Source organism: Epinephelus lanceolatus, chromosome 10, assembly GCF_041903045.1.
Source record: "Epinephelus lanceolatus isolate andai-2023 chromosome 10, ASM4190304v1, whole genome shotgun sequence".
Taxonomy (NCBI): domain Eukaryota; kingdom Metazoa; phylum Chordata; class Actinopteri; order Perciformes; family Serranidae; genus Epinephelus; species Epinephelus lanceolatus.
Window position 1 is genome coordinate 6,513,803 of NC_135743.1, and position 21,012 is coordinate 6,534,814.

The window sequence follows — 21,012 nt, forward strand, 5'->3', positions numbered from 1 at the left end:
ACCACAGCATGTGTCCTTGTGTGTCCTGTAGTTCTTCTTAATTGTGTGTCTTTTAACTTGGTGTGTGTTCCCACAAGTGTGTGTGTGTGTGTTCTGCCTCCCCCTCAGCGTTTTGTAATTGGTCGGCTGTAATCAGCGCCTTATAAAGGATCAATCAGGTGGAAGATAAACACGGCCTGGTTGTGTAACACACTCCATTAAGAAGGAAAATGGATCCCAGTGTGTGATCACAGCACATCGTTACACTATTTACTCTAACGACTGCACTTTTTAAAAAAAATGCTTCTAGTGTTGGAATCACAGATCATTCTGATTTAACACTCTTTACTAATGCAGATTTTAAGCAAATCCTGAGTTATTTATCAAAACCAAACGATCTAACACACTGAACAATTTGAGGCCAAAAGCACTCATGAAAAAAGCAAAAAGTGCAATGAATGTCAAGATATTGTTCAATATATAGTTATCCTTTAATATTTTTAAATTAGGGCTGTCAAGCAATTAAAAAAATAATCAAATTAATTACATGCTTTGTGATTAATTAATCTAAATTGATCGCATACATTTTTTTTTTCTGTTAAAGTATTTTAAAAAATTCCATTCAAATGAATTTTGCTAGATGTTTCATAAAGCTGCTGGATTCTGGACACAATTGTCCCCCTGTCCTCTACCACTTAACTGGTCTGCAGTCCATTGCAGTCCATTTTGCAAGGGAGCTCACAGGTAGACTTACTCAGTTTGTGTCTGAACGCCTGGTTGAGTGTGGCTTGACAAGGCTGGCTGCTAGTGCTAGCATCAGAGGCTGTGCTAGCTCGGACCTCTGGGTTCGCTGCTAAATGCTTTGTGTTCAGGTGATATTTCAGGTTTGAAGTTCTCCGATGGTACGGAAATTCCTTACTGCAAAAACTGCAGAGAACAGTGCTTCCATCAACAGCTCCATCTGGGTATTTTTTAAATGTAAATGTTCCATTCACAGGGCCAGGCAGCTTCATCTCGTCTGCCTCCATGTGACAAAGCCACTGTGGCCTTCAGTGATGCGCCAGGTCAGAGGGCACCACGGAACGTGATTAATCACTGTTCATTTCTTTTACGTGTTATTTTGACAGCCCTGATATAAATATGAATATTAAACACTGAATTTAATAAACAAACTTGGGACAAAGTACGGCCTTTTTTTGTTTTAGTTTTCCTGTAAAGTTGGTCAAACGTTACAAACACGAGAATAAAAATGGGATATTTTGCGGTTTCACTGAAGTAAATAACAACCTGGTCTCACAGAAATATGTTAAATGACCACAAACTCTTAACACTACGTTATGTGGTGGTGCCACGTTATGGGGTAAAATTACACGCCAGCATGACGGAAACAATGCCAATGGGAGGTCACAGTTTAAAACATGGTTAACATGTAAAATGGCAAGAGTTTGGTATGGTTTAGCGAAAAAATACTTGGGTAGGTTTAGTACGGGATGTAAGTACGTCGTAACGTGACGTAAAGTAGGTAAAGTAGGGAGACATCAACACAAACAGCAGCCTCTTGGGTTGAAGTCCTGTGTTTGTTTGACCCATTCACCACCCCACCCTACACAGACTGTCTTGCTAGTTACACCATGTATTGTGCGATGTCCAAAAAAATGTATGCGTCCCTCATGATAAAGGATCATAACTGACTATCAATCGTCATTGTTTTAGTGATTGTAACACATTACGTGCCACCACCATGCAGCGTTAAGAAGTTGTTGACATTTCATGTAGTGGCGTAAGGTAGTTGTGAAGGGCTCCAGCGCACGCTATTGTGCACATATTGTCTCCTCAGTAATCAGAGCCTTGACACTGGATAACATTAACATACATATTACCCAACAATCAACACTGCATATCTATAAATGACAAAAAATACCAGAGATATCAAGAAATTATTAATTTAATTTAACAATTTTGACTGTTTTTTTTTTTTTTTTAGTATATTTGGAATAAGAATGACAAAATAATCTCAACTCAAAGTCCACTTACTGGATTTGATTTATTTATTTATTTAGCTTCATGATCATAATAACTCATAATTTCAGTATTTCCTGCCCACAAAGGACATTCTGAGAAAAAAAGCACAGGTGTAAATGATGAAATAAATGACTGAGGGTCTCCAGAGGATCGTAAATACTGCAGAGAGGATCATTAGGCTGAACTTGCATCTATGGAACTGGATCACAACCTACACACAATGCTGCAAGAAAAAAGCACAGAGCATCATTAGAGACACACATCACCCAGCTCACACCCTCCTCAGGCACAAACATTCAGCACACAGCCTGACACAGCAGCTTTTTTTCTGCCACAGTGAGACTAATGGCAAAGCAAATAAGGACGAACTACAGTTACTCATATACCTCAGTTTATGTGCAACAAAAACTGGAAATGTGCAATACCCAGACCCTGCAGGTGGAGTTTATATTTTTGTATTTTATTATACTTTTTAAACCTGTTTGTGTGCACTTTATCTTTTACTATTTATTACTTGTGTATATCTGACCTGACTCAGAGTGTTTTTTTGCCTGCAGGTTATTGTCCTGGTACTGTGCTGCAGGCTCACCATCACAATGTCACGGATCACTGGGGCATTCGAACTGATCTGAGCCATCATTAGTTATTACCGTACAAGTCTAAATGTCTGCTGTGGGAAAATAAAGTCTATTTAAATAAATACATTTACAAAAACACCACAAGAAAAATTTCCCTGCTGTTTGTGAATTTCCGGCTGTCTGCATGCTGCAGTTTATGTTAACGGATGGACTGAAAAAATGTCCAAAAAAATCCCCTTTTGAAATATTTTTTCTCTCTTGTAAAATCAGAGAACATGTGGGAGGACAACCATGTTCAATAAAATGATAAATGTGGTCTTCTATAATCCTTACATATGAGCCTCACAGTTACGAGATATTGGTATTTTGTAGTTATACCAAGATATACACAATTTGATAATGATAATGATATATTAAACTTACAAACTATTACATGCATCACTTAATTTTCAATGCCAGTTTATTATCAGTGTGTCAGAATTAAATCTGGTCTACATAGACCCTGTTATATCCGAGGCTGTGTGTCATGTGCACCAACATGTAGAGTGTAACTCTCCTCTGTATTTAATGTTTATAAAACTTAGCTGCATTTTGGACAAATTACCCGGAGAGGTCTTTAACTGATGAAAAATAAAAATAAACAGCTGCAGCTGTTGTTTGTCCACTTGGCAAATAGTAGTAGTAAAAACAACAAAATGAAATTCAACCCACAGAATTCATTTACTCAGTTTATTTATTCAGCTCGGAGAACATTGATAACGAGGCCAAGATCACAACAAGTGTTCAACAACGTCATTTTCTTTGTCCAAAGGTGCAAATCTTCTTAAAAAACATAATCTTACATCTGATTTCTTGTTCAGTTTGAGTTTCTTATTTGTGTATAATAAGTAAATCAGTCAGAGAATGACTCCACATGTGGTGTAATCTGACAGTTTTGTAGCTAAAATCCAATATCATGAATATAAAGTTAATATTCCTGCAATGATCTCTGGTCAGTGAAAGTATTCCCTTTCTTTATCTCTTATTTCTTTTCCTGTCACAGGATTATTATCAGGAGTGTCGTCTTAAACACCTAAAAATGGAAACGTAATTCAGATTTATGGAAAACAGTTTCTGATCCAAGTGGCAGTCGTCCACGCTGGTTCCTGAGTGAGTCTGTTGCTTCAGACCGACAACATCTCTATTGTTTCCTGCTGGATGATGAACTGCACTGATGCAACTGTCAGATTCCAGGTGTTCTTCTCCTCTCCGCTCTTTGTATCTTAACACAGGTTCATTTCATACGCTCGCTGCTGAATTCAGCCTTTGTGTAGCCGTATAAGTAACATTTTCTGTTCCAAAATAACTGCAGAAGAAGAGAGTTGATACGATTGTTTATCATCAGCAGTGACTCATGGATTAGTTTTCCGTGCTGATATTTCTGGCTCTCACTTTTCTGGCTGATTCTCTGTTTCGGAACAAAGCAGCATGGAGATGATTTCCAATCCCCCCACACGTTATTCATTATGCAGTTGTCATGCTCAATAGTGCTACAAATAAGCAATTAATGTTGCAACTGGACATTGTAAAAAAAAATAAAAGAAGAAATGTGTGCATAGCAACTGTGACATCACTATGACATCAAAACACAGACGCCTGCATTAAAGCATGTATTTAGCTGTCCATGAGCACCAAATGTTTAACTGCACCAGTTTAACCAGTTAAAATAAACCTGTCACACTGAAAATCAAACTGACAGTAAGAGAACCCGGCCCATTCTCATTCGGAAGGCATCAAACACCGTTGCTTTGTCAGTGATTTCTGCATCAGACACCTGATGCCAAAAGCCATCTCTTGCAGCCGTGTGATAGGCTGTGGAGGGGCGTTAGTTTGTAACACGGTCAAACAAAACTTTTTGAGATGTAATGATATGTTGCCAGTCGGCCAGACAGCACCTGTCCTGACAGTATAATGACCGGATGGGCAGCATCAGTTCATAACGTGACCGGACGGCACCTGTTGCGACGGTATGATACGCTGCTGGACGGCGTCAGGTTGAAAAGCTGGCGGTGACGACATTGTATAACGATCTGGAAACTCCCATTTCCGGTGGGCGAGCAGGAGGGGTGGTGGATCAACCTGGTCTAACTCCAAAGTCGTCAAAATCTGGTTCTGGGGCAGCAATCAGACACCGACAAAAAAAGCTCTCCCTTATTGTTGGCATGACACGTAGCCAGTCGCCTTTACAGTTTAACAGTAGCTGCTGGCGTCAGGGGGAAAGAACAAAAATTCAACCACATGCATTTGTTTTTGAAGGGAAAAAAACATTGATACGCGGCGTTGTACTGATATAGTGCTTTTATTTTGAAAAAGACTATGCAAACGGTACATTTCCTGTGAAAACAGAAGTGTATTTTGAAAGATAACAATGCATGGCAGAAGATGACATCGCGTCCCAGAGTGTCAATAACCAACGCACCCTGGGTACCTTGCATGTTGTATCTGGACATGACCAAACGTCGATATGTGACCAGGTTGGGGTGAGAATGTGTTGGGTGGACGGGTTCAGCAAACCCTGGACTTTCACCCAGGAGCCTGGAGTTTGCTGGAATATGAAGGTAGAGCCAAATCATGATGTTTTTTCTGAACCTCACAGTGTACTTTTGTTGACGTCCCCGCTTTGGTTGTGGTGTCCTGGAATGTCAACAGCAGACGCAGGAGGATACCTAGCGTGTAAAATCTAGATGTAAAAAGGCCGGTGACAAAGCGGCTAAACGTGACGACTTGGAATGAGAATGTGTTGGAGAACCCACTATTCCTCCCAACTCCACAGAGCGTTTTAGAACCTTTAAGCTCACCGTTTTGTTTTTGACTCTCATCAGTGTCGTTTCCAGCAGCAGCTGTTTTCAGCTAAAAACCTTGATAAACCCACTGCACACTTGGTTGGTGGAGTTGGTGGAGATCAAAATAGAGCTAAAAGAAAATGTGAATATTGACTTGTATTCATCTGGTGGACGCAAACGTGACTCAAAATAAATGATAATGTCGCTCAGTGTCTGCTGGACGTGTAAATAAGCTGTTTGCGATCGTGATCACATCTGTCCGGGTCACATCGATCACTATAAACTAAGAAGAGAAGAGTTGCAGCCTGTATTTCGGCTGTAAGGCTGCATTAACACCAAATTTGGCATCACAGTGAAAACATCTCCCCCTGATTCATCTGAATGTGGATAGTGCATCTACGTAGGTGGTGGTGGTGGAGCAGCAGAAAAAGACGCAGTGGTTGGAGGCAAAAAGTTGAAACAGATTCAGCTTTTGTAGTGGCCAGTCACGTAACCTGCAATTACGCCCACAGTCCTCGGAAACAACAGTCTCTTCCTGTTGTTAAAATTTATAGAGAGTAAAAGAAATAATGTGTGTATTAACAGCTTTTGTATAGTATCCTACAAAAGAGAGCACTAAACTAACCTGTGCACACATGTTTGTCTTTGGTGGTTGTAAAGATATTACAGTAATTATAATCAAAAGGAATTCTACAGAGATCTTTTAAGCTGACAAACACTAAAGACACTCAGTTACTGAAACAGGAAGAGTGGCTTTTCTCTCCACCCCCACACAAATGGGCCATTAAAGTGACACTTCCACAACACTACACAACCCTGCAGATAATCACCACAATGCCTGATTTGGTGTGAGTGCAGCCTAATGGGACAGGATGGGTGGGGCTTGGTGAAGTTGATGTTGTTGCAGTTCTTGCTGGTCACCAGTGGAGGTCTGTAGTGGTCATAGATGACTTGAGCAGAGGATAATCTGGCAGCCCTCTGACAGCAGATTTGAGCTGCTCAGAATAGACGAGACAGGCTGCTGCAGCATGATGGAGAACGTCTGTAATAGATACACATGATATTGCTGTGGTGTGACTGTAGACCTTCTGTCCACATTAAAAATTGCAGTTCCTATGGGGTAACGGTTGGTCTGCAACATTCCAACAGGAAGTCCCACCTCCTCCTCCTCCGCCTCCTTTTGTTTTAATGAAGCCCCTGGGAGGTTCTGGAAAGCCCTGGAACTGAATGCGGTCCATCCCGTTCCAAACCGCCGCCTCCTCTTCAGTCCCAGCGAGCTTGGACCAAACCCTGCTCTGCCTCCTGCACACTGACCCGTCACCACGGCAACTGCAAACAGGGCGGGACAGGGTCCTGCTGAAAACGGGGCTATGATTTCAACAGATGTCACGACACACAGGCAACAGAGACGCTGGGCTCTGGTCAGTTTATAGCGTGACTGTTTCGTGGATCTGATCCACAGGCAACACATTTTATATATTATCAGGGTCAGAGCTCCATCGTCATTTATTACAGCTGGCTGAAGGTGTCACAACATAAAATTCAGGATATCGACACTACACTGTAAAGAACCTATCTAACCCTGCCGTCATGACAAAGGGGGGTATTTGCACCCATACAGCATGCCCCTGTATCCTCCTATTGTCCCAGCCATGCGTCACAAGGTCCAGTCTCCTGATTGGGCGACGACATGGGATTGTTCTGGACCACAGTTGGGGGAAATGCTTGGGAACTCCACTTCCCAGCGTGAGAGGAGACGGAGAGCAGAACGGTTCCCCGGAGGCGCAGCCGTTGACCCCGCTGAGTGCAAAATATGCAGAGGTCGCTGGATTCCTATTGGGCAAGAGCTAAATATGACTGACACCGAGCAGCAATAACCCTTGACTCCAGAGCTGCTGGGGAGACACGCTATTTATTTGCAGGCAGATAAATGTCAAGCAAACAGTTCTGGATTTCAAACATGCCGTCAGTAGAAAACAATCCGGGATGTAAACTGAGGGAAGAGAAGAATTGCAGCTCAATCAGAGCAGAAAGTAAAACAAGTAAAAACAAGCAATGAAGAAAAGTTTTTGTAGCTCTTCACAGTCATCTGTAGCTGCAGTCAGGACTTCACATATTTATTACAGTAACTAATCCATCATACTGTAGCTCCACTTTTAGATTTACATTCATCTCAGTGGTGGGATTTAAGTGCATATACTCAAGTACAATTTTGAGGTACTTTTACATTAATGAATATTTAAATTTTATGCAACATTATACTTGTACTCCAAGATTTTAGAAACTAAATGTGAATTTATAAAATATGAAATATGATACTACTCTGCAGTATGTGAGGTCGTGTAAAGCTGGGATAGGCAGAAATCTAGGACAGAAAAAATAGGCACTCTCCTCCTGTCCTAAACCCCTCCCACCAGATGCCCATAGCATATGCAAACACTTCATACAATAACCCCATGTTCCTCATACCTTGATTAATTTAATCTTATTTCATCGTTGTGAGCAGCACTTTTACTCAGCCCCCCCTTGTCCTACTCTTTGTCTCGCTGTTTTATCAGACCACAAATGAGACAAGGATTAGGTCCTAGCCACCCCGCTGTCCTTCCACCTTTCTCCTCGCCGCTGTGAACTGCTTCCCTGAGAAGAGAGCGGACAGCAGCTCAGGAGACGAACCTTTGGTTGGCAGTTGTAGCGGCTTGAATTGGGGCAGCACGAAACCCCCAGCGCTGGTGGCCAGTGACAGTGGATCTAACCTGTGTAACTGCAGCAACAGAAAGTTTGCTGATCCAGCAGGGGGTCGGGGCTGTCTGGTTTGCGCCGGCTGGATTCGGGTTACGGCAGCTGCCAACACGGGGTCCGTCTCTGGAGCTGCTGCCTGCTCTCCTCCCAGAGAGGTGGTCTATAGCAAGGCAGAGGACACACTGTGATTTGAGGGCCTAGCTAACGTTAGCAATGTGTAGTAGAAGGCTTAACTGTTACCACCATTTTCTGTTATCTGAAATGTTTCACCGATATTGACATGTGTTTTATCTATTTTGTTTATTATCAGACTCATTTTTTAGACTCTATTTTTGATAAGTCTATTTTCCTTTTTGGGTTGCTTTACAGTGTAGGCAGTTGTTGCCAATACAGGAATAGCAACTTCCTCTGCAGGATTCTCAGTCGTTGATTCAGGGTTTCACCGAAAGGACGTGTACGTGCATCTGCATTTATAGGACAGCCAATAGAAACGCCCTCTCTGAAATGACCTCTGATTTGCCAAAGACTAAAAGCTGAAACAGAGCCAAGAGGAGGTGCAGAAATCCGGTGCTCTCCCAGACCACTTGAATTACAATATGTTTAAAATTTACTATGGGGTTTTTGCCAAATGAAGCCAAAAGTAAACTGCCCACCAGTTTCAGTATCTTCCATCACTGCTGAATATATACATTGTTTTTAGATCAGTGCAAATGCTGCAACAGATGCCTTACTGCAAACTGAACATCATGTACAGCAGCTTCAAGATCATTTTAAACAATTAAGGTCATAAAGCCAGACTTGTTGATAATCTTCTCTTGTATATTGCATGAGTATAGAACATTTAACAACCCCTTAACCTGAGACAAGAGTGCCACAGCTGAGACAATTAACTAAGACTTTTTGTTTCCATCGACATGTTCAAACATTAAGAGAAGCACGTCACAGGTCGAGCACGTTAAACATTAATTATCACTGGCTTGTATCTATACACACACGCACACACACTCATACACTCTCACACCTCTTCCATGGCTTACCAGTAGAGGTCACTGTTCTCTTGGTGCACACTGCAGCTCCTGTGACCTCAGAGAGGGTGACAGCAGCACCTTAAGGTCCTCGGGTCACGGAGTTGAGAGCTTCAGCTGCAGAGACGATAGATCACTGTGTCTGCTGCAACTTCATAAAACACTACAGAGTTATAATACACAGCTGGTTTCACAGTAAACACCTGGGTGAAGAAGCAATACATTCAGACTGAAGTCACTGATGGATTGTGCAATCAGAATGGCCAATTTCTATCAAAGTTTTTCCCTGTGAGGTTGTGTTTGTGATGATGAAAAGGGTTTTTCTCAGCAGAGTGACACATTTTATTTCCACAGTCGTTCATCACAAACATGCCTCAGCAGCCACCAATCAGCAAAATCATCCAGAAAACAACAAAATAAAACACGAGGGAAGAAAGCAAAGGACAAAATATACGAGCCCACCCACAACAGGACAGCATGTAAGCCGGCAACAAACCAATAGCTCTAAAATGTCGGTTGTCCACAATTACTCCAGTTTAGTTATGATAATAACAATAATCAGCTGCAGCCTCGCCTCATTTAACATGCTATAATTCATGTTTTGGAGAGAAAGTTTGGGGAGTCATGTTTGCCTTGGCTGAAAATAAGGTCTTTAAATGTCCTTATCTGACATCAGAGAGGCTTGATACTGTGGATCAATGCAGCTGAGACATTTTTTAATCCTCAACACATCAGTTCTGTTACAGCATATTTACTCTCTAATACTTTAACTTTTGTGTCTGTGTTTTTGTTTGTTTGCTTGCATTGTATTCAGCTAATACTACACAAGGGAGCATTAATATTGCTTTGTTAGTATAACTGTCATTAGTGGTAGGAGTAGTAGTAGGTGTGGTTATTATACTTCATTTGCACAGAAAATGGTAAAACAAAAACTGTCCATGAGGGGAAAGAAACCCAGGTACGAAAAAAAAATACCCGCTAATACCAGCTGTGGTCGCGGACAAACATCCACCAGAAAAAGACAACACTGTCTGATGTTTGATAGAGTTAAATGAAATGCCCTGCACACATGCACAGGTGTTTTCAGTTTCTCTGATTACACACCTGGTCAGGCTGAAGTCAAATGAAGGCCGGGTGAGGTGTCATTTGTCCCCAACAGGTGCAACAAAGCCAACAGGAGAGTGAGCACATTCACGCCCACGTGGTCTTTAAAGGTCTCAGTCAGGTGAAACAAGTGAAAGCACCTGTGGAGGTGAACTGTGGGAGTGTAGGGCCCAAAATTGGGTTGCAGTAAGTACAGTGAATTTCCAGCACAGAGCTTTTATTTTGTTTTATTTTCTGCTGTAGAGTGAGTGACTAATGGACAGCTACAACAGAGACAGCAAACTAGCTGGATGACATGACCAAACACAAGTATGAAGCTTAATATATTAAACTTTGTGGACCTTGAACTAATGACTGAGGAGAAATCTGGACCAGTTTGGAACCACTGGGCTAGATTATATTTAGAGGCAATGTTATTTATTTATTTTTTTTAGTGAATGAAGCGCTACATTGATGCAAGAGAACACCACAGTCTGGGTTCATATCCTGAGTCCTGCGTGTGGTTAGGTTCAGGCACTTTGGTTCGGAAAAGGTTGTGTCTTCCATTAAATAAACACGTTGTGTCTCACATCACTGGAGACTTTTTTTGGTTTAAACTCGACCACAGTAAAGTGCTGCCAGTACCTAAATGTAGCTATAAAACAGTTTAATAATGTTGTAGCCATTACAAGCAGATATTGTTGTATAAGATCAAATATTTTGTCCAGAAAATAAATGAAATACATTGTCAAATAACATTTTACTGACACGTTCAATATCTACATTTAAGAGACTTGGCAGATATGTTAAAGGGACACTTCAACCCAAAATCAAAACTACATATTATTCCTCCTACATGTAGTGCTGTTTATCAGTCTAGATTGTTTGGATGTGAGTTGCAGAGTGTTGTAGATATCAGCCATAGACATGTCTGCCTTCTCTCCAGTATAATAGAATTAGATGGCACTCAGCTTGTGGTGCTCAAAGCGCCAAAAAATACATTTGAAAAACTCAACATGACCTGGTTACTCAAGATAATTCACAGACCTTGTTGTGAGCAGCTTCATGTAGGAACTATTTTCTTTCTATCAAACTACACCCATCAACTGTATCACCGTGTGGAAGGAAGTGTGCATCTACTCGTGCTGCTCGTGACAGCACGAGGTGTAAATATTAATGGTGTCCTCCTCGGCTGAGCTAGCAGCAGATGCATGATTCCTTCTGCGCAGGCTGTTCTCATGCACTGCTCATACAAATATCTACAAAAAGTATGTTTTTAAATCAGGTTCAAGGTTTGACTAAAATCGCCAAAAAGTTTCACGTACAATGATTGACGTGTATACCGTCAGTCATAGTGATTTTATACTGATGGACTTTTAAGTAATGTGTTGTTTTATGCAGTGAAATATTTACAGTCATGGTATTTTATTTTTTGTGTAGTGAAGCCAACTATCTGTTCAGTGTGTTTGTTTTTTTGTTTACCTGCCCAGGGACATAAGATGTAAATTAGCTGCTAGCTTACTCTGATGCAATTGCTTTTGATTGTGCACTCTCCCTGTATAATAAACATCTAAATAAATTCAAATACATAATGCAACAAAATTCAACTAATGAGCTGACGGGAGTGAACAAGAAAGTAGTATAAACAGTGAAAATCCACATAAGGAGGCAGGAAGGGGTAGTGGATGGATCAAACAAACGCAGGACTTTTCCCAGGAGTCCAGTCTCACTCTGAAGTTGTCAAAATCCGGCGCTTGGGCAGTGACTCACAGTGTCAGACACTGAAGAGGATACCTTTCATGTTGTATTTGGATGTGGAAGGTCCATGACTGAACGTCGATTTGTGAAAAGGTCAGAGTGAGAATGTGTTGGACCAGTGTTTGTGTCCCGTGTGAAACAAAGTGAACTCTGAGTTATTTTAAGGTACGTCATCACCACTTTTCTTTTTAACTTATGTAACTTCACATTAAGTATGTAACCTTAACTATATGACGACATCATTTGTGGGGTGCTAATTCACTGGATATCATACAAAGCATTGTTTGTGCATTTTCATAAGATATCCTTGTATGAGGGTGTTATGTATGGCAATTTGGTTTGCTTGTATAGTTTGGCAGAGAAAAAATAGTTTGTACATGAAACTGCAAGAGTCTGTGGATTATCTTGAGTAACTGAGTCATGATTTCTGGAAAGAGACATTGCTGTTGAGTTTTTTAAATGTATTTTTGGGCTTTGAGCACCACAAGCTGAGGGGCCATTTGGTTCTATTATACTGGAGAGAAGGCAGACATCTCTACAGTCAATATCTCCAACACTCTGCAACTCACATCCAAACAATCTAGACTGATAAACAGCACAGCATGTAGGTGGAATAATATGTAGTTTTGATTTTGGGTTGAAGTGTCCCTTTAATTAACAACATGTCCTCATCATGTTGACAGAAAGTGTAGTTCAGGTGATGTTACTTCAAAAGGTATCGGCTGCATACACACATATCCTCTATGCGACGAGGCTGCAGATCCACCTCTATCACTGACCCGCCGTGGTGTGACTCCATGACGACACCTAGAAGAAATCAAACTGATGGTGCTGAGTCTGAATTAAGTGTTAATGAGATTCACCAGCCCCAACACATTGACTTAACATTAGTCAGAAAGCAGGCCGGTCCCCTGTACAGTAACCCAGTGGAATAAATGCTCTGGGAATCATCCAGAAACTCCCAGGAACCTAAAGAGAGAAGGAAGCCGTAAAATCATAAAAGGTTGACTTCACTCTTCTGAATGATTCGCCTTATTGGAACAGCATGTTAAAGCTGGACCATCAGAGTGAAGCAATATGGCCAGGGCTCCTCTACAGCTATTGGACGTGCAGTGTTGTGGAGCAGGAAGTTTAGCGTGCAGGGTGGATGGTCGGTGGGCGGGCGATCCAATCAAGCAAATAAAACTCACTAATGGTGCCGTTCACAAATTGAGAAGTCTGGAGTCGTTCCCCGCCTGGCACCCATTCCCTCTCGCTTGAAGATGGCGAGGAGTGTGAAGGGGGCGAAGTGAAGGAGGGCGTTTACAAATTTAGTCTGGGAGGAAACGGGCTTAGCACTGTGGCTGGCTGGAGCCAGTGCCGCTTTGGGTTTTTTAAGCGGTTGTACCCAGTCCAGATCTAAATGGAGGTTTTAGTGCGGGCGACCCCGGGCTGTTTGAGGTGCGGTCTGACTCGGTGCGAGGCCCTGCAAAGCATCAACACACGTCTACTCAGGCTCCAATGCCTTCAAGCTGGAGGCGGAGGGGAACCATCACACCAGGCAGCTCCAACCGCCCCCCATTATAGATGATGATCTCACCCCGGCTGTCCGCGGCCATTACAGACACAGAAAATGGCCACCTAAGAGCTGCACGGCTCGCTCGATGTGCTAAATGACTCTATTAGAGACACAAAGATATCACCAGCATCGGATGAGAGCTGTTATAGCTCTGAAATGTTGAGAAAATCTGCTTGTTTTTGACTTGATGTCCATGTTAGTTTGAATTTACTGGTTGAATATCATATTTAAAAAAGGGTCATCTGTTTGTCTTTATCTAAAGCAGCAAGATAATCCTTAAATTTACACAGCAAATTACAAATATTGGTGATGCAAGCTTTCCTATAACAGCAGTAATACTCCAAAATGAATAAGTAAATATGGCAGCTCTTAAATAAGAAAAGTGTGATTTAATAAGACTCTTATTCCCAATTTAACAGACTACGTTTTAACAGTGTTTAACTGTGTTTAAAAGTAAGCCACAGTTCAAAGAAGAAAAACTCATATTGTTATTTAAACAACTTTTTTCACTCTTGTGCAAACAGCAAATAGCTGAGTGTCATGCAAATTGCAGAGGAGTAAACACACATATGGTTTTGTCCATGTCAGGCTGCATGAAGTGAGTTTTAAAAATAACAAATGCATTCAAAGCTGTCAACAATTTTCCTTTATGCTTTCATGCTGTCACTGCCCGAGCAGGCTGCTGTTCTCTTCATGTAATCGAGCTGTAAATGGAGACAACATTTACTGTCCCACCTCGTCATATATCACTGACATCCCACTCTGTCCTCCGCACGGACAATATCCTTGACAACTGCTGTAAATCTGCGGCTGAAACTCTGAAAGGAAACGGGCAGCGACGACAGTTTCCTCGCCGCCCGCAGATGTTCATCTCAACACTGCAGCACTGTCACTGTGATTAGCTGCAGGATCAAACCAAGGGAACATGTTATTTATCTCTGAGGCGCTCAGATATTCTGCTATAGTCGCATTACTAAGGATCCCAATTTAAATAAATGTGTTTAATTTAAATGTAAAAGAATCTAGAAAAGTCCAAATGTCTCCTGTTGATGAAACTTTGTTGGTAAAATTATTTCTACCTCAGTAAATGCATCTTTGTCCTCAAACACATTCTCTACTTTTAGATGATATCCTGTTTAATTAAAAATCATTTTATAAGGGCAGGGTTCAGTTTTTAAAAGAAAAAAAAAAAAAAAAAAGTGGGAATATTTCACCTGAAAAGAGTCAAAAATTCCATTAAAATCAAACTTGTGACAAAAGAAATCTCTGCTCTTAAATGTTTTTGTGCAGGCCTTATTACTGCAGCTCTCTGTTCACTTACCAGGATATTTTGTTATAATGTCGACCTTCTAATTTAGGATATATTGGGTTTCTAATTCTGAGCCTACTACTGGTCTTGGCTGCACGCGTTATATATCATGAGAGAGGCTCGCTGAGTGTTATACGCTCTGCAATGTTTCCATATTAGCGAAGAGAGAATTAAAAGGAGGAAGGAGGAAAATGTCTAATAATGATTACACACACACTGGGTCTTTTTAAACGCTCATATTAGCGTCTGAGGCCGAGAGCTACATCAAAGCCTCGCTGCTATAAAGTCTATAACACATCGGGGGCTGTTAAATTCAGGGAAGTGAGAGCAGTGAGAAACGTTATCATACAGTCTGTCTCAGATGCTGTTTGAATTAAAATTATTTGTTTCTTGATTCTAATTGTCAGTAATGTTTCTTTTCATTTATCAGATGCAGGGTTTGAAATGTAAAATCTCTGCTTCATGTTTTAACAGTCGCACTTTACTTTAGCGTTCCATATTTAGCATTTGTAAGCCGTGTATAAACATCTGGTAAAACTATCTATGACGCCCATGTGTGTGATGCATTATTAACATATTTAAAATGTGTTACAATCTGCTTATAGCGCTGTATAATTATAGTTTTAAGCACTCCTAGTTATCCATAATGCTTTATGATGATAATCATTACACATTATAATGTTTTTACAATTACGTCTAAGGTCAAGTATCATAATACTTTATAATTGCTGGTTACTCACAGACATGTTTTTGCAAGGATCATAGTGTGTTATAATTCTCATGTTACAGTATGACCCCTTAAACAAATAAATAAAATTTACAATTTGTGTTGTTCTTGCACAGATATGATAAAAAGTATCCTCTCTACTTAAAGCAAACAGTGAACACCTACACTGACTTTTAACCAGCTTGTAATGCATCATATCTGCTTGTATGTCACAATTTTTTCACTGCACTTAAAGCAGCACAGGTGTAGATTTCAGTGAGGACACGTTCCCCTCAATACTTAGAACATGCATATTTGTCCACCCTGTCAATAAAACATCAAAGCAGTAGAGGACTTTTATTTTCGAGTTAAAGACTCGAAAGTTAAAGACATTTAAATCATAAATTGTTGCAGAATAAGGGCAAATTTGTGCATGAAAATTCCCAAATATGCAGGAAATTTGGTGTTTGATGCTTAAAGTTTTCTGGAGGAGGATCCCCAAATTGTAGAAAAGAAAAGTTGCACCCCATGACCCTACAGTGAAACTTATAATCACATTATAATGCATTATAAAATGATTTCAGCTATGAAAATACATAATACACTATGATCCTTGCAAGCAAATCTCAGTGAGTGACCGGTAATTATTAAGTATTATGATACTTGATCTTGTAAGTTATTATAAAATGCTTTGCGTTTATTGTTATAAAGCATTATGAATAGTTAGGAGTGCTTATAACTGTAATTATACAGCACTATAAGCTGCCATAATGCATTATTGACATCGGTGTCATAGACATAGTTACTGTATTAACACACTGTAATGTAATTGTGACATAAGGTCGTTTATCATTGTTGACTAATAAAAACTTTTAATCTCTCCCATTAAGACATAATTCAAATTATTATGACCATGTTTTACTACATTATTTGTTTATACACCAGCCTCCTCTGGAGTTCTGGTTGTTGATGAATGCATTAATAAACATTTATATCTGCTCACATGCATTCTAATGTGTTATAAATCATTTATTAAATGTTTATAATCTGTTTATTAATGCAGATTATTGGAGGTTAAGTAAAGTAAAGTAAAGTGTTACTGTTTGTTTCATGTTTTAGGAGCTTTTAAAGACCCTAGAGACACATTAATGCCTCCATTGACTAATTAAAGTCAGGTTTTTAAATGTAAAATCTTGTCACCATGCATATTTAGGGTTTATAAACAGTATATAAACATCTAATATATGGTTTAAAATATACTATAATGTAGTTGTAACATAAGACCATTGAGCTTATTAAGTTCTAGTTGCTGACATTAATAAACACTTCTATCTGCTCATAAACATTATTCTGTGTTATAAACTGTTTATTAAATGTTTATATTCTGCTTATTAATGCAAAATATTGGAGCTTAAAGTGAAGTTTTACTGTTTGTTTCGTATTTAAGGAACTTTAAAGGCCTCCAGAGGCACATTACAGCATGTGATAAAATGTGAGCCAGTGACAAGATTTTATTTTTAAAATTGCATTTAATTAATAACCAGTGTCATTGGGTCCAACTTCACTCTAACCACCATAACAAGCATTTATAAACAATATATAAACATGTAATATATGGTTTGTAACACACCGTAATGTAGTTGTAACATCAGGGCATTGAAAATTGTTTATTTATGTGCAGTATGTAATAAACCATTTATTACATGTTTATATTCTGCTTATTAACACAGAATATTGGAGCTTAAAGTAAAGTGATACTGTTTATTTCATGTTTTTAAAGACTCAATGGACACATTAACGCCTGTATTGACTAATTAAAGTCAGTTTTAAATGTTAAATCACTGGTTTATGTCTCTTTGGGTCACACTTTTAGCATTTATAAACAGTATATAAACATTTAATATATGGTTTATAACACACTATAATGTGGTTATAACATAAGACTACTGAGAAGTGTTTAGTAATGAACAGTATTTGTCAATAATAACTTGTCCCATGTTGATAATTTCATGTTATTATGTCTGTATTTTACGACATTATCATTAAATATCTATTCAGCTGGAGTTCTAGTTGTTGACAACTGCAATAATAAACACTTATACGTGCTCACACACATTCCAGTATGTTATAAACCATTTATTAAATGTTTATATTCTGCTTATTATTAGTAAAGTGTTACTGTTTGTCTGTTTGTCACTGGTTTATGTCTCTTTGGGTCACACTTTACTTTAACCCTCCATAAAAAGCATTTATAAACAGTATATTAACATTTAATAGGTGTACAATCTATGGTCTGTTCAGTATTTGTTGACAATTTTAAGATATGATTTACATTATTACAGCTGAACTATGTTTTACTATATCGTCAGTAGCCTCGACTTATGGGTGCCCACAAGAGGAGTGATAGTTGTTGACAAATACATCATAATTAATTTATTAAATGTTTATATTCTGCTTATAAAAGCAGAATATCGAAGGTTAAAGTGAAGTGTTACTGTTTGTTTTTTAAATGTAAATTCACTGGTTCTTGTCTCTTTGGGTCACACTTTGCTTTAACCCTCCATATTAAGCATTTATAAGCAGTATGTAAACATTTAATAGGCATACACTATATTGTTTGTAGCACATTATAATGTAATTGTAATAGAAGGACATTTGTGTTTATTAATGTTCAGTATTTGTTGACAATCTAAATATGATTTATATTATTACAGCTGAACTGTGTTTTACTATATCGTCATTAATTATATGTTGATGCACCAGCCTCGTCTTAAAGGTGCCCACAGGAAGAGTTATAGTTGTTGACAAATACATTATAAATGCTTTAGTAAATGTCTGTATTCTGCTTATAAATGCAAAAACTGGGCATTTAAGTAAAGTGTTGAGCTTTAAAAGACTCCTGCGACACATTCATATCATGGCCGCACTACTTTATTGATGATCCTATCCTTAGATTAAGCTCTGCGAAAATCTATCGCTGCTGTAGGAGCATTACATCGCTGCAAAAAACACACTAAATCCAGGAGTGAAGGTTGGTTATTATCTAAAGAAAACTGAACCTGAAGCGTGCAGCAAATGAGCGTGTGCGCTTGAACTTCATGTGAGAAATGGACCAAAGTGGCGGTTGCATGTTTGTTTTGGTGACGGTGGCACTGAGCTGTGTTTGCTGTAATCCTTCCTGCCTGTGTGACTGACAGCCACAGGCTGAGCAGCAGGTCTACATGTCTACTGGAGGTCTACTGCGGTGAAAACGCACCGCCCCGACCTCGCCATCAGAAACACACAGACACCGGTGGCCTCCCTCCTCTCCTCTACACTCACTCCTCTTTTTTTTATGACTTACACCTACTCGCCGCTGTGACCTCTTCACCTCTTTTTATTCTCTTCTTCATTTGACATGCCATCACATAAAAACTCTGACAAATATGTGCTTTTGGAGGCCGGTGCAGGTAGCTTAAGAATGATGTCACTGGCAGTTTGTGCCAAAATATTCACAGTATCTTCAACTGAGAGCTTTTTTTTAAAGTTTCTGAATGGATTTTATTCATTTCAGACAGGAAAAGCCTCTTAAACAGCACTCACACCATCATGACACACTGAATCTCTTCTCTGAATCCAAACCAATGACATTTATTTTGGGTTAGCAGCTCTTTTAGGAGCTCACAAAGGGCACACAAAGGTAGACTGGAATGACAAAAAATAGCAAATTAAATGTGTAAAAAAACATTTAATTGATGGATGTTATGTGTGACACAAAGTATTTTCACAATAAAAGTCCAGTATTGGCCTGATATATAAGTCTAAGCCACAAAAACACACACACTTATTCACACAGGGATATTTTGCCTCATATAGCCCACGAGGGGCAAAGACTAGGACTGACTGCAAACACCCCACAGGCCATCACTGCTGCGACAGGATTGGAAACACGTGTGTATTAATACCTGCTCGCGGCCCTGAGCAAATATATAGCCCAGGCTAACCTGCTAATAGCCTTAATTTGTAAGGTAAACAGTAGAAGAGTTTGACACTCACTCACCTAAGGTGGCTTTCCTCTGCTGCGTTGCCTCTGCTGCCTTCGGAGGCTTTGGAGGGACTGGGGGTTTTGGGGGTTGGGAGGGGGGGGGGGCGGCAAAGTTACAGCCTGCCTCCGCCGTGATATCTGTTAAAGTAATTTTCTCTCAAAGAGGAATTAATTTCCTTTCTCAGGCGGCCCACAGCGCCTGTGGCACAGCCTGTGTCGTCCAACCGGATCCCCAGAGTGTGGAGTTATTGTGACTGTCCATCTGTGAAAAACCTGCCCGGGCCACGAAAACTCTGCAACACCTATAAATCTATAATTTGCTTTATGTTTTATTTGACTTTAATCTGAGCTGTGTGCACTTTAAATATGTGCCATATATACTATACAGTATTTGAAGGAAGAAAATGTGTGTGAGGTGATTATTTATCTTTAATCTTTATCACAATATATGAAACATTTACTCACAATATCTTAATTATGTCATTTGCATAAAAAAAACAACTGAATTATTTTAATTACAAACACTAAAACCTGATATTTGTGATAAAATAATCATAATTTCTCCACTTTTTTCCAGCAGACCAGGATTATTTCTCACGTTTTAAGTCCCATCTTTGTATCATAAGTTATATAAATGAGTTTGAGCTCAAATAAATCAGTTTTGGTTTTACTTGAGCTCATTAAATTATATATAATAACAACATTAAGGATTAAGAGAGGCCGAAGCAAAGAGGACTTTCTTCTTTCACTCCCGGCTGTTTACCCGCTTTTATTCCTACTTCTCTTCTGGAAGGTGACACTTTTATGGCTCAGATGATTTAGTGAGACACGGACGTGACGGCTGACAATGTGTGATACAAGTGTCTGATGTAGGTTGTAGGTGGTTGAAATATTTCATCTTCACTCATAAACCATTCCCAGGAGGATTTATTTCTGGTCAATCCCGACGCTGCAAGATGCAGTTTCCGGCACTTACTTGAAATAATGGTAAAACTTATCAAAGGTTTGGTTCCATTAAAGAAAACTGTGTTTTGTGCACTGCTGCAGTAATTTATTGTAATTCTAAAGCAAATAAATTTGGTGTTTGGGACATTGTTTCAACTTCATGACCTCATACCAAAGGTCAAACCTGTGTCTGTGCATTTGACGACGTGAGGTGTTTCATTTCAAAATGAGATTAAAATCATTTAAAAAAACACTCCTATAAAATGATTGGTTGCACTAAATTAAAATGGTTGTTTCTAAGAGTAGTAGGTAACTCACTTGGATGATAAAATGTTAACCCTTAATTCAGACTGGATCGCTTTGCACTGCAATGAATGCTTTTTAGTTTCTGATTTTTATTTTGGATAAAACTTGTCATTTTCCTTTAAAAGCATCGCAGAGTCAGACAGAGAGAGAGTGGAGCT

At 39.5% G+C, this 21,012-nt stretch overlaps 1 long non-coding RNA gene across 4 annotated transcripts in view; it reads right to left on the minus strand.

Annotated features, from left to right (window-relative positions):
* Positions 1–2,018: 2,018 nt before the first annotated feature.
* LOC117265935 (uncharacterized) overlaps positions 2,019–21,012 on the minus strand; it is a 33,319-nt gene continuing 14,325 nt past the window's right edge. Inside the window, exons 1-5 of one of the 4 annotated variants that reach the window (XR_013492165.1) lie at positions 9,178–10,252; positions 8,155–8,300; positions 6,561–8,038; positions 6,232–6,443; positions 2,019–2,224 (exon numbers count right to left, since the gene is read on the minus strand). This is a non-coding gene — a long non-coding RNA (uncharacterized LOC117265935). The other 3 variants (XR_013492164.1, XR_013492163.1, XR_013492162.1) reach the window with 3 other exon arrangements.